Here is a 14,463-nt window from a genome sequence, read left to right on the forward strand (position 1 = left end):
CTGTTTCTAATGTGGATGCAAATCCCAAAGTTATTTTTGAGGAAAAGAAATCTCAGAATGGAAGTAGCAGCAGCAACAGGACACATGACGTTGTGAAAGTGAGTCAAGTAAAGGAACAAGGAAAAGCCATGGTTGTATGTAAGAAAGTTCCAGTTAAGCAGTCGGCCAGCCAAGGCAAGCAGAGTGAAGTGCAAGTAGGAGAAATCCAAAAGAAATCTACTGGTGAGAAGCTGAATGGAGGAAAGCAGCCTGCAGCTCAGGAGGTGCCATCACCGGCCTCAGGTGTGCAGCTGACTCCCAGCAGGCAGACCTCACTGGAGAGACAGACTCTCCTGGAGAACCTGCAGCAGAAGCATGTGGTGGCCAGCATGGCGAGCTCTGGGCGCAGAAGCTCGCAGTCAGGTGGCAGCAGTAAAAGTGCTGTGGAGCCTGGGAGCCACAAAATCAGCAGTGGTGAAAATCAAGGAGACGTCTGGTTCCAAGCAGCCGGGGACATCACTGAAAGCAGGATCCCAGGAGGAGACGCCACGTGCAACTGAGCTTCAGGTCGCAGAGGAGATCCCAGGACTGGTCAAGAGGTTCTGTGAGTTAAAGAAGTACAAAGACTTGCTGCAAATGCAAATAGACTATACCTACAGTATAGTCTATTTGCCTGTAGTCTAGTCCCGGGGATCACACCGGATATGACAAGGTTCTGAACTCACTGGGTGTATTGCTGGCAAAAGTGGTGGGGGACATGGACTGCGTCCTAGAGAGGATAGGGCCCCTGGGAGAGACTTATAGGAACCAGGAACAGTTTGTCACACAAGCAGAACTCTGCAAGTTGCAGCTCAGACATTGTCCCAGGTGGGCTCCAGAAGCCGGTGCGGCCAGTGCTGCAGCCCACAAGCTTCGGCTTCCAAAAGGGACCAATACTGCACCAGCAGCCTGTGGCAGATTCCAAGCTGCAGCATGGTGTGCACATTCCAGCAGAGGGACTACAAGTCTCAGAATGCCAAGCACAACATTTGGATAGGGAACATGTGCCATTAGTTACTGATGGTGCCCAGCAGGTCTCTGATGCTGGGGATATCCGTGCTGTATCTGAGGGGTTGGGGGAGCACAGTATCTTTGGATGCTGCACACTCTGATAATGACATTGATGTTGATGATTACAGTGTGCATGATAATGTCTGTGATTTCCCCCCTTTAATTCCCTGCTGCAGACCCTCACCCCGTCGGTCCGCCCCCGCACATTCCCACCAGTAATGCCTGGAGTCGTGGGGCTCCATCCTTTACTTCTGGTGCCAATTATACCAGCCAGGCATTTAAACGGAGAAACGTGATGCATTTTCGGCACAGAGGTGCCAAGGAGGTTTGGGGTCAGAGAGTTCCTGTGCCACCAGATGGGCTTTGCGCCAGTTAATATTTTGGCAGTGATTAATCTTCCAGACAGGCAGGTCTATGATGTCAGCTTTAAGCTCATGTCTGACCTGGACAGATTCTGGTCTAATTTCCCCACATTTAGATACACTGAGGGCTGGAATAAGTTCAGCTTTTTTCCTATCTCTAAGCCAGATACTGTCACCGTTAATGTCTTCTTCTGGAATGAGTCTGTTCCCCCACAGGACATTGTGGTGTGGCTCCGGAGGCATTGTGACCTGGTCTCGGACCTCACCAAAAGCAGAGACAGTGATGGTATCTGGACGGGAGGGTGGCGGGTTTTGGTGAAACTGCGCCAGTGCAATAACATCACTGCCCACTTACCCAACTCCTTCTTTATTGGGAGGGAGAGGGGTGTGTGTTTCTATCCTGGGCAGCCTCGTAAGTGTATTAAATGTGGCAAGGCAGGTCACCTGGCAAATACCTGTACTGTGGTGAAGTGCAGCCTGTGTGGGGAGGTCGGCCATCTAGCTGCAGACTGCCAGAACATCAGGTGCAACCTCTGTGGGAAGATCGGTCACCCTCACAGGGACTGTCCAGACGCCTGGCACAATATCTGTAAAGACTTTCCTGACGAGGACTTGGTGGCAGGGGCAGAGATTCTGGAGGAGGCAGCTTTACCATCAGGGGAAATACTGACCAGACCAGAGGTCCACCAGGGGTCTACTCCGCTAACACCAGAGCAGCAGGGTTCAGAGAGAGAACAGGGGAGTATGGAGGTTGTACCTCAGGGGCAGCGGTCACAGGAAGGCATTACTTCAGTGCTACCATCTGTGTCTGAAGAGAATAGCAAATAAAGTCCGTGGAGCCTCATTTAAGAGTCTCAAACACGGGACTAGCCAGATCTTCCTCCAGGGAAGGACCCAGCCAAGGAGTGGCTCCTTTCGGAATCCACCATTACCACCATATTAAGTGGCCCTTTAAGTCAATATCCAGTTCTTTACGAGTTTACAGATATGACAAGGAAAATACCAAGGCCAGGTATCCATCCACAGACAGCTGTTTCGGGGTGTTGCCCCTCATCAGTGTGGAGTAGGATTCTGGCTAGGTGGGAGCAATGCCTAGTAGACCAACATCACGAAACAATCACTGACCTCAGGGAGACCAGTCCTCCAAGCGATGCTACAGATCGCTTGGAAAACGCTAGCATTTTGCAAGCTAATTACGCTTGCAAAATGCTAGTTTTTCCGCGGGAAAATTGCGGGAATTTAAAATGCGATTTTCCCGCGGAATAGAATTCCGGAATTCTCGCGGTAATTTCCGCAAGAGTTCCGGTACGTGTGCACTTAGCCTTACAGATATGACAAGGGAAAGACCAAGGCCAGGTATCCATCCAATGGCTGGGTCCTCCCCTGGAGGAAGATCTGGCTAGTCGCATGTTTGAGACTCTTAAATGAGGCTCCATGGAGTTTATTTGCATATTCGTATTTCCCAGGGAGCACTGCACCTAGGATTTCACTGTGATTGAGCGCCTTTGCCGGCTGCCGCAGTGTTTTCTTTGACTGGTCTCCCTGAGGTCAGTGATTGTTTCGTGATGAAGGAAATACCAATCAGACTAAGGCCGGGAACACACTATCGTGTGTGATGTGAGGTATTTGCACGAGTCTTTCGCATCAACAACTGGCACTGCCGTCGGCGATCAGGACTGGAGCTGTGGCTGCATAGAAATACATACAGCCGCAGCTCCGGTCCGAGTGCTGGCGGCAGCACCAGGTGGTGATGTGAGAGACTCATGCGAGTTTCTCACATCACGCACGGTAGTGTGATCCCAGCCTAAAAGAAAGAAAAAGGACAAGACCTCTCGTAAACCTGAGGGGTATGACACTGGCCAAGGAGCCAGGAGGAAAGTCCAGATCTCTGCAGGTGTAATGGTCGTATCTAACAGGTCTGATGTTCTGTCTGAGTCTGACGGTGATTTTGAGGATGACCTTAAAAGAATCAACGCAGAGTGTGATAGTGACGTAGATGACTGTCCTCCGCCAAAGCGGAAGCCCTTACCTGAGGGCACTCGGGAAGAGTCTGATAATGTCCAAACTCAGATAGGTAAAATCATTAGGAGAAATTAGGAAATGTTAAGATATGGAAGGATGAGTCACTGGGTAGGAATATGATGAGCTCTGTTTGCAAAGTGTTTTGTTTTTTTTTGTTTTTTTTTCCCCCAAACTAGGAGAATGGACTCTAAGTTAATTTGATATGTATAATCTGGTTATGTAATGAATGTATGTACAATCCTAGGGAATTAAGTGTTGTATTACTGGAGGAATGTTGTTAAATTTAATTGTATTTCTTTCTGTACAATAAAAATTGCCCCTATGTACAAGAATATAACTACTATAATACTGCTCCTATGTACAAGAATATAACTACTATAGTACTGCTCCTATGTACAAGAATATAGCTACTATAATACTGCTCCTATGTACAAGAATATAACTACTATAATACTGCTCCTATGTACAAGAATATAACTACTATAGTACTGCTCCTATGTACAAGAATATAGCTACTATAATACTGCCCCTATGTACAAGAATATAATATAATACTGCTCCTATGTACAAGAATATAACTACTATAATACTGCTCCTATGTACAAGAATATAACTACTATAATACTGCTCCCTATGTACAAGAATATAACTACTATAGTACTGCTCCTATGTACAAGAATATAGCTACTATAGTACTGCTCCTATGTACAAGAATATAACTACTATAATACTGCTCCTATGTACAAGAATATAACTACTATAGTACTGCTCCTATGTACAAGAATATAACTACTATAATACTGCTCCCTATGTACAAGAATATAGCTACTATAATACTGCCCCTATGTACAAGAATATAATATAATACTGCTCCTATGTACAAGAATATAACTACTATAATACTGCCCCCTATGTACAAGAATATAACTACTATAATACTGCCCCCTATGTACAAGAATATAACTACTATAATACTGCTCCTATGTACAAGAATATAACTACTATAATACTGCTCCTATGTACAAGAATATAACTACTATAATACTGCTCCTATGCACAAGAATATAACTACTATAATACTGCCCCTATGCACAAGAATATAACTACTATAGTACTGCCCCTATGTACAAGAATATAACTACTATAATACTGCCCCTTATGTACAAGAATATAACTACTATAATACTGCTCCTATGTACAAGAATATAACTACTATAATACTGCTCCTATGTACAAGAATATTACTATAATACTGCCCCTATGTACAACAATATAACTACTATAATACTGCTCCTATGTACAAGAATATAACTACTATAATACTGCTCCTATGTACAAGAATATAACTACTATAATACTGCTCCTATGTACAAGAATATAACTACTTTAATACTGCCCCTATGTACAAGAATATAACTACTATAATACTGCCCCTATGTACAAGAATATAACTACTATAGTACTGCCCCTATGTACAAGAATATAACTACTATAATACTGCCCCTATGTACAAGAATATAACTGCTATAATACTGCTCCTATGTACACGAATATAACTACTATAATACTGCCCCTATGTACAAGAATATAACTACTATAATACTGCCCCTATGTACAAGAATATAACTGCTATAATACTGCTCCTATGTACACGAATATAGCTACTATAATACTGCTCCCTATGTACAAGAATATAACTACTATAATACTGCTCCCTATGTACAAGAATATAACTACTATAATACTGTCCCCTATGTACAAGAATATAACTACTATAATACTGCCCCTATGTACAGGAATATAACTACTATAATACTGCCCCTATGTACAAGAATATAACTACTATAATACTGCTCCCTATGTACAAGAATATAACTACTATAATACTGCTCCTATATACAAGAATATAACTACTATAATACTGCCCCTATGTACACGAATATAACTACTATAATCCTGCTCCTATATACAAGAATATAACTACTATAATACTGCCCCTATGTACAAGAATATAACTTCTATAATACTGCCCCTATGTACAAGAATATATCTACTATAATACTGCTCCTATATACAAGAATATAACTACTATAATACTGCTCCTATATACAAGAATATAACTACTATAATACTGCCCCCTATGTACAAGAATGTAACTACTATAATACTGCCTCCTATGTACAAGAATATAACTACTATAATACTGCCCCTATGTACAAGAATATAACTACTATAATACTGCTCCTATGTACACGAATATAACTACTATAATACTGCTCCTATGTACACGAATATAACTACTATAATACTGCCCAGTTTATACAGGAATATAACCACTATCACACTTTCTCTGTATCGTTTTGTGTTCTCTCTCGGTGTTTTCTTCTATGTAAGGTAATCCTAATGGAATAGGTATTAGACATTGCGGAGGATCTGATCGTTATCTCGCTATGACCAGGGGTTAATTGACAGCTCGGAGCTGTCTGCCAGGTATTGACACGTCCTGAGTGCTGGATTCTCCTTGTCGCTGGTTCTGTTATCAGGATGTATTTATATCCAGAGGTATAATGTGGAACAATGAATGTCGGATGTTCTGGAAGCTTCTCAATCCATGGGGCGACCACTGGTGGCTGATGTTTCTGTTAATATCCCTCCACCTCCTCCTGTTCTTCTTGTGACTTGTAAACTTGTGCTACCATCCTCTGTCAGGACCCTGCATCTGTGTCTGGGGTTCGTTGGGCTCCGACGTCCTTCATAATTCATAGTGACCTTGAAGTTTAGTCGAGAACTCGGCTCAGATTGTGGCTGGAGTAAATATTGTTATTCTGTAGCGGCTTCATAACTTCATCTCTGGATGTGAAGAAAGAATGAAGAATTATGAATTCAGCTCTTGATATAGTTAGAATCTGAGGCCTCATCAGACGTCAGTGCTTTTCATGTATGCAAAAATGGGATCAGTGTTCAGTGTGCGATCAGGAGATTTAACATATGAAAAAATAAGCAAGTGACAAAGATTCTCTTTATCTTTGCAATGTTAATCAAGGACTGTGCACCGATTCTGATGCTATCTGTATTTTGGACTGTAACATGCAATGTAGCAGCAGAATAGTGAGTGCAGCTCTGGAGGTGACTGGAGGATAAGACACAATGTAACAGCAAAATAGTGATTGCAGCTCTGGAGGTGAGTGGAGGATAAGACACGATGTAACAGCAGAATAGTGACTGCAGCTCTGGAGGTGAGTGGAGATAAGACATGATGTAACAGCAGAAAAGTGACTGCAGCTCTGGAGGTAACAGGAGAATAAGACACGATGTAACAGCAGAATAGTGACTGCAGCTCTGGAGATGAGTGGAGGATAAGACATGATGTAACAGCAGAATAGTGAGTGCAGCTCTGGAGGTGAGTGGAGGATAAGACACAGTGTAACAGCAGAATAGTGAGTGCAGCTCTGGGGGTGACTGGACGATAAGACACGATGTAACAGCAGAATAGTGAGTGCAGCTCTGGAGGTGACTGGAGAATAAGAGACGATGTAACAGCAGAATACTGACTGCGGCTCTGGAGGTGAGTGGAGGATAAGACACAATGTAACAGCAGAATAGTGAGTGCAGCTCTGGAGGTGAGTGGAGTGCCTGCACCTTGGGATGTGACCTGGCCATGTGTCGGCCCGTCATGTCTTCATTCCTTCCCATCAGGCCTCTTGCGCTCCGTCATTCCTCTTAATAACATAATAACCTGCATCTCCGGCAGTTAATATAAAGTCTCACAAATCCCTAATAGAATCTCCTCACCGGCTGCCATCAAAGCAAATATGCTAATTACAGCCGTCAATGGAGATTACTCAGGGAAATCGCTGCTGCTAACGATGAAGATGACATTAACAATATCGTTATTCACAGACTCTCACATCAGTATCTGGGGGGTAGCGCCATAAATCCCGCGCATTAGAGGGACGCGCCGCCACCGACGACTCTATAACGGAGCCTGACACATCGTGACAAATATTCTAATAATTCTCCACGGAGAGTGGAAACGTCGCTCGGGGGAAGAGCGATAGCGGCTCGTGTTCTGCACAGACCGCGGAGCCACCAGGGCTGCGGGGGGAGCCATGATGATGAGGAATCCGAGCAGATTCACATCCAGTATGGATGCACCATAGTAGAGCTCCACCGGTGCCCAAAATTCTACACTATGGAGTCACTATGGAAATGCATTACTTTACTCATTCTGCGATCCATTCTTATCCTCCTGTCACTATTCTGCTGTTACATCACGTCTTATCCTCCAGAGCTGCAGTTACTGTTCTGCTCTTACATCGCCTCTTATCCTTCTTTCACCCCCAGAGCTGCATTCATAATTCTACACTACATTATGTCATACAGCTCATGGACAGCAGTTCACTTTCACTTCTTGGCGCTGTCAGATCTGTTGATGTTGTGTCAGTCCTCCATCCTAGAATCAGGCGATGTATGAGCTCATGTAGTTCTGGAACGTAGCGCAGCAGATCTACTGTGTACATCACAGGCCGCTGCTGCCTGTTACCCGTCCTGCAGGGGGCGCACTACTGCAGTATTTATCATTGTTTATTATTTGACGCTTTAGACTTTGATGCATTGTAAGGCCTCTTTCACACATCAGGTTTTCGCCGTCAGGCGCGATCCGGCGCTTTTGACAAAAACCGGATCCGGCGAAATACAATGCTGGATCCGGTTTCCCCCCCATTGACTTGCATTTGCGCCGGATGGCCATGCGTTTCATCCGGTTTTCGCCGGATCCGGCAATGTGTCTCAATCCGGCGTCTGCAAAAAACGGCTACTGTAACGTTTTTTGTCTCCAGCGAAAAAGCCGGACACGCCGGATCCGGCGCGTCCGGCTTTTTCACACAATGAAAGCCTATGAGTGCCGCAATGCGCCGGATCCGGTTTTTTTTGGTCTGAGCATGCTCAGTAGCTCTGCCCACAAGACACATATATAAAAGCAAGACAGTGGGACCCTCAGCCACACCCAACATGCCACCCAAGACAGCAACCAGGCGCAGGAGAAGGCAGGAGACCACTGCAGCACCATCAGCACCACCACCACAAATCGAGCAGCAAATGGAACATGCTGAGGAGGGGAGTCCAGCAGCAGATGAGAGACGGTAATTATCAAATCCCCCATTCCTCCAAACTAGGGCCATTGAATATCAAGATATTCATTGGCCCTTTGTTTCTCTTTATTCAACAGCCGCCAAATAGATGCAGCAGCAGCACTGGCAGCACTAGCAGCAGCAACAGCAGCAGCAATACCCACAGCCATGGAGTCTGGCCATCAACAGGACAGCACATCTTCTTCTGGGAGCCCTCCCTCGCATCGTCAGCGTTTGACGGTAAGTTTTTATTTCCAAAATCCATCATCTCTGTAATATATGTCTATTCATTGCCTTTTATTTCAAAACAGGAATCACAAGCTGAAGAGGAGCTCCCAGAAGAAGGAAGGGGTGGACAGACACCTGGAATGGGCTCACAATTGGTAAGTTTTTGGCATCAAACGCAGAAACACAACATCACACTACACACAACACATAGAAAACAATGTTCTGCAGACCACACACAGCAAACAAATGCCTACATCCAAAGACATAACATTTTTTGTTTTCTTCTCTAGTCTTCCCAATCTGGTGCTCGGCCAAGAGGTCCTCGCAGTGCCTCCCAGGGTCGTCGGCGACAGCAACGCGGCGGTCACCAGCGTGTAAGTCTAAATATTTTTGCTTTGTTTTTTGGCACTTTTTATTTCATTTCTTTTGTGGAGGCTAATTATGTTATTTTTGTCTTTTTCTTTAACAGCCTTCACAGCGTGCTCCCGACTCTTGACGGTGAGGATGGAGGGATTGATGTGGACCGCCTCATCGATCTCGTCAGAGAAAGGGAGCCGCTATGGAATATGACTGACCGCCGCCACGCTGACCTGATCGTTACCCGACGACTCTGGGAGGAAATCTGTTCGCTCCTTGTGGACCGCTGGGAGGACCTCGATGCTCGGGCCCAGATTAAAGAGCGTAAGTATATACAGTACCGGTTGCTTGATGTAAACCAGTGTTTCCCGAACTCCAGTCCTCGTGGTCCCCACGGATCATGTGTTCAGGATTTCTATTTACTATGGAAATCCTGAAAACATGACCCCTGGGGACCATGAGGACTGGAGTTTGGGAAACACTGATGTTGTATACTAACCACTCCTTTCTCGTTTCAGGGAACAGAATTGTGAATCGGTGGCGGTCTGTGAGGGATCGTTTCAAGGAGTTCAATAAAGAGATGCGGGCCCCGAGTGGATCTGGAGGATGCAGGAGCAAGTACAAGTACGCACGAGCCCTGTCGTTCCTCCGGGAAACAATGGTCACCAGAAGGTAAATATTACACACCACATGTGACAAAAAAATGTTTAGATGTAACTTTTTTTTTTCAGCCAGGGCCATACCATGTCAGTATTTTAATTGTTTTTTTTTCTCTTTATTCCACAGCACGGTGAGCAGCACCCGGGAGCCTGCACGATTGGACCCTTCTGAGGCGATCCCTGAGGAGACCGGCACCGAGGGACACTTCGACCGCCCCGGTACATCTGCACCTTCCCAGCCTTCCCACACATTCGGACCCATCTGTCCCATCCACCAGCACAGGAGCATCGTGGCCGCCTACATTACATGAAGCTGCTGGTGAGGAGATCGCTTTCCCTTTACCCCACCCTTCTGCCCCTGCCACCTCTAGTACACCTGCGGGTACTGGGCGGCAGCGGCAGAGGGGTCAGGAAAAGACTTATGCGCAAGAGTTCTTGCATCTGAATGCATCTTTCCAGAACTGTCTAAAAGTCTTGTCAGAGCAAATCTCCGCAGGCTTTCAGCAGATCAACTCCAGCATTCTGGAGGTGAAGACACTTCTGCAAACCATGCATTCAGAAGCAAGATCTTCTCCAAACCACACCTTTTTCAGGTCTGTTGTGGAGCGCATGGAAACGCTCTCTCCTGCCCAGCAGATGCATGTAATGCACTCATGCCATGGTGCTCTCCAGCACGTTACCTCCCAACCTCCACCTCCCACCACTGTAGTTCCTCCACCTGCACCCCCTCCAGCCACTTTCCATCCTCCCCCTCCTATTACATCTGCACCCCCTCCAGCCACTTTCCATCCTCCCCCTCCTATTACATCTGCACCCCCTCCAGCCACTTTCCATCCTCCCCCTCCTATTACATACCATCCACCTCCCCAGTACCAGCAACCTCCCCAGTACCAGACATCTCCCCACTTCCAGCAACCTGCCCCGTACCAAACTCCTTCCCCGTACCAAACTCCTTCCCCGTACCAAACTCCTTCCCCGTACCAAACTCCTTCCCCGTACCAAACTCCTTCCCCGTACCAAACTCCTTCCCCGTACCAAACTCCTTCCCCATACAACTTGCCATCAACATCATCTGCTCCTACAGTCCCTGCCCAACCCTCCACTCCACTGCCCACCACCTCTTCTGCCTCCCACATGTCCACCCATTCTGTAGCTTTTTCCACACCTTCACCTCTAACTGTTCCTTCCCCACCACGATCCCAATCCTCTCTCCACACTCCCAGTGTCGAAGTGTCCCGCAGCCCCTCCAGCAGTATTTCCACCCCACACTACACAGATTTATAATATGTGTGTATTTTAATAAAAATGACCAGTTTTATGGTTTCAAAGCTTTATTAAAAAAGTTTATTAAAATTTAAAAACAGTTTACTAAAAAAAACATTTTTCAATAAAAGTTAAATTATTTTACACTGGTTGTCTGTCATTTCTTTCTGCGGCGAAAAAGGTTAAATACAGGGTATTTAAAAGGTGAAATGGTATTCAAAACCAGGTATATAACTGTGGGTAAATTTTAGCTTTTTGCCACAGTTGTGTTCCTGGTTGTGTTTGAAGCAAAGTATTTCACCTGAAAAGTTGTGTTTATTGTTGGTGATTTCCTAACAATGTACACAACTTTTGTTACAAGGTGAAATACTTTGCATAAAACACAACCAGGTACACACCTGTGGCAAAAAGCTAAAAATAGAGACCATGACAAGATAGCCAACTTTGGTTGGCAAAGGTATATACTGTTGGTCCAGAAGGTACACAAGTTTGGTTGGGCACAAATCTTTCACACTCTGTCATCCTGCCAGTGTACTCTGCCTTGAGGTGACATAAAGTATAGTGCAAAATTGTCCCTCATTACTGAAACCGTCACAGAACTTCTAGTGGTAATGTCATGGTAATCTTGCAAGGTGGTTTCTTCAGAGGTGTCCTCAATGGAAATGGGTTCCTTGCAGATAACAAAATTGTGGAGTACCACGCAAGCTTTGATCACCTCGTCCACAGTTTCTGTCTTGAGGTTGATCGCAGTCAATAGGACCCGCCATTTGGCTGTCAGAATACCAAAGGTACATTCAACCATTCTTCTTGCTCTTGTGAGGCGGTAATTAAAAATGCGTTTTGGTCTTGTCAATCCTCTGCTAGAGTACGGTTTCAAAAGGTGTTCTGACAGCTGGAAGGCTTCATCCCCTACACAGACAAATGGCATAGGTGGACCAGATGTTTGCGGCAGCGGTCTAGGTGGTGGGAACTGGAAGGTGTTTCCATACAGTTTACGCCCCATGGCAGACAGTTTGAAAACTTGAGAGTCATTGGAGCGGCCATAGGCCCCAATATCAACAGCAATAAATTTGTATTCCGCGTCAGCGATGGCCATGAGGACAATTGAAAAATATTTCTTGTAATTGAAATATTCCGATCCCGATCCAGCTGGCTTTACAATGCGGATATGTTTCCCGTCCACAGCGCCCAAGCAGTTGGGAAACTGACATATCTGTTCAAACTTTTCTGAAATTTCAATCCACCTCTCTGTTGTGGGCTCTGGTACAAACTCTTCAGCTAAGGAGTCCCACAGTGCACGGCATGTGTACTTCACTATTCCAGATATGGTGGAAATCCCGAGTCTGTACTGGAAATGCAGTGACGAAAGGGATTCTCCAGTTGCAAGAAATCTGTGGGGAATTAAAAAACAATAAATTAGTTTTAAATCACAGCATTACATACCAAAACTGACCTATAACACTTGGAGATACAAACTACCACCAACAAGATTGCAGTGAAAGTGTGCTCTGATGCGAGCATATCCAATAAATGTGGCTTACCTTAAAGTCACCATCAGACGCTCTGCGGGTGAAACAGAGAAGCGGCAATAGGTGTCCGCTTTTCTTATGAGGTGTGCAATGTGCTCCACCAAGTAATCAAAATTCTCCATTTTCATCCGAACATATCCAAAAAATTTATCCGGGTTTCGTCGAAGGTCCATGCAGAGTGTAGAATAGACCCCACGCGTCATTCTCTTGGCTGTGATGGGGTGGATCCACAAACGTCGTCTACGATGCCTGATGCGCTGCTGTCTCGCTCTCTCCTTCTCCAGAACAATCACCCTCAAACGATTCGCCTCCGCTGTAAAATCCGCCAAATTCTTCAAAATATTTCCAATGACAACATCCATCTTCGCCAGTAACTTGCTCTTCTCTCCAACCTGCACTTTCTCCTCGACAACCTGTCAAAGAAGGGCTGTAGGAACACGCTATATATAGTTTTCCAGTAGCCAATCCCGTTCGGAAGGCCACAAGGGGTGTTTTTAAAAACTGGATCCGGCGTAATCCGTCGAAAAACGGATCGAAAAACGGATGAACCGGATGAGATGGATCCGGTTTTGTCTGTCAAGAACAAGACGGATCCGGCAGAAAAACAGATCCGTCACATCCGGTTTTATGAAATATTTGCCGGATCCGGCGCTCCGGCACGACGCCGGATCGCGCCTGACGCCGAAAACCTGATGTGTGAAAGTAGCCTTACATGATAATGGAAAACAATCCGAAGACCCAGCACGACTGCGAGATCAGACTCTGCGCTCCCTGGATCAGCTTCTGAACTCCCGGGATCAGTCTCTGAGCTCACAAGAACAGCCTCTGAGCTCCTGGGATCGACCTCTGAGCTCCCGGGATCGGTCTCTGAGTTCCCAGGATCGACTTCTGAGCTCCCGGGATCGGCTTTTGATCTCCCGGGATCGGCTTTTGATCTCCCGGGATCGGCCTCTGAGCTCCCGGGATCGGCCTCTGAGCTCCCGGGATCGGCCTCTGAGCTCCGGGGATCGGCCTCTGAGCTCCGGGGATCGGCCTCTGAGCTCCGGGGATCGGCCTCTGAGCTCCCGGGATCGACTTCTGAGCTCCGGGGATCGGCCTCTGAGCTCCGGGGATCGGCCTCTGAGCTCCGGGGATCGGCCTCTGAGCTCCGGGGATCGACCTCTGAGCTCCCGGGATCGACCTTTGAGCTCCCGTGATCGGGCTCCGAGCTCCCGAGATCGGCCTCCGAGCTCCCGGGATCGGCTTCTGAGCTCCTGGGATCGGCCTCTGAGCTCCCGCGATCGGCCTCTGAGCTCCCGGGATCGGCCTCTGAGCTCCCGGGATCGGCCTCTGAGCTCCCGGGATCGGCCTCTGAGCTCCCTGGATCGGCCTCTGAGCTCCGGGGATCGGCCTCTGAGCTCCCTGGATCGGCCTCTGAGCTCCGGGGATCGGCCTCTGAGCTCCGGGGATCGGCCTCTGAGCTCCCGGGATCGGCCTCTGAGCTCCCGGGATCGACCTCTGAGCTCCGGGGATCGGCCTCTGAGCTCCGGGGATCGGCCTCTGAGCTCCCGGGAATGGGATGACAGCTGACAGTAGATGTTTCCCTCCATTTATCGGATATTGATGACCAGGGCTGATACACCTACAGGTAAAAATGGAGCTGAGACTGATCCATTCTGATCCTGATTACTGAACATCTAGAATAAAACCCACTATGGTCCCTGAGGTGCTAAGCTCCACCCCCCTGACTCCTATGTAGTCCCAGCTCGTGCTCTGCCTGTCTTATTAACTGCTTGTTCGCCGCTCTGGTAATAAAACGCTTAAAATTTATTGTGACATTCAGATTTAATTAAAAAGTGCGTAGTGAGAAAAGTAAAACATAACGGCGCGGTGCGGGCCGAAAACT

At 46.6% G+C, this 14,463-nt stretch overlaps 1 protein-coding gene and 1 pseudogene across 4 annotated transcripts in view; both read left to right on the forward strand.

Annotated features, from left to right (window-relative positions):
• LMO1 (LIM domain only 1) overlaps window positions 1-14,463 on the forward strand; it is a 163,184-nt gene that overhangs the window by 79,106 nt on the left and 69,615 nt on the right. The window lies entirely within an intron of this gene.
• Window positions 1,199-5,208, forward strand: LOC141049055 (uncharacterized; annotated as a pseudogene).

The sequence above is a fragment of the Dendrobates tinctorius genome, unplaced genomic scaffold (assembly GCF_039654945.1).
Source record: "Dendrobates tinctorius isolate UK_male_01 unplaced genomic scaffold, ASM3965494v1 ptg000142l, whole genome shotgun sequence".
Taxonomy (NCBI): domain Eukaryota; kingdom Metazoa; phylum Chordata; class Amphibia; order Anura; family Dendrobatidae; genus Dendrobates; species Dendrobates tinctorius.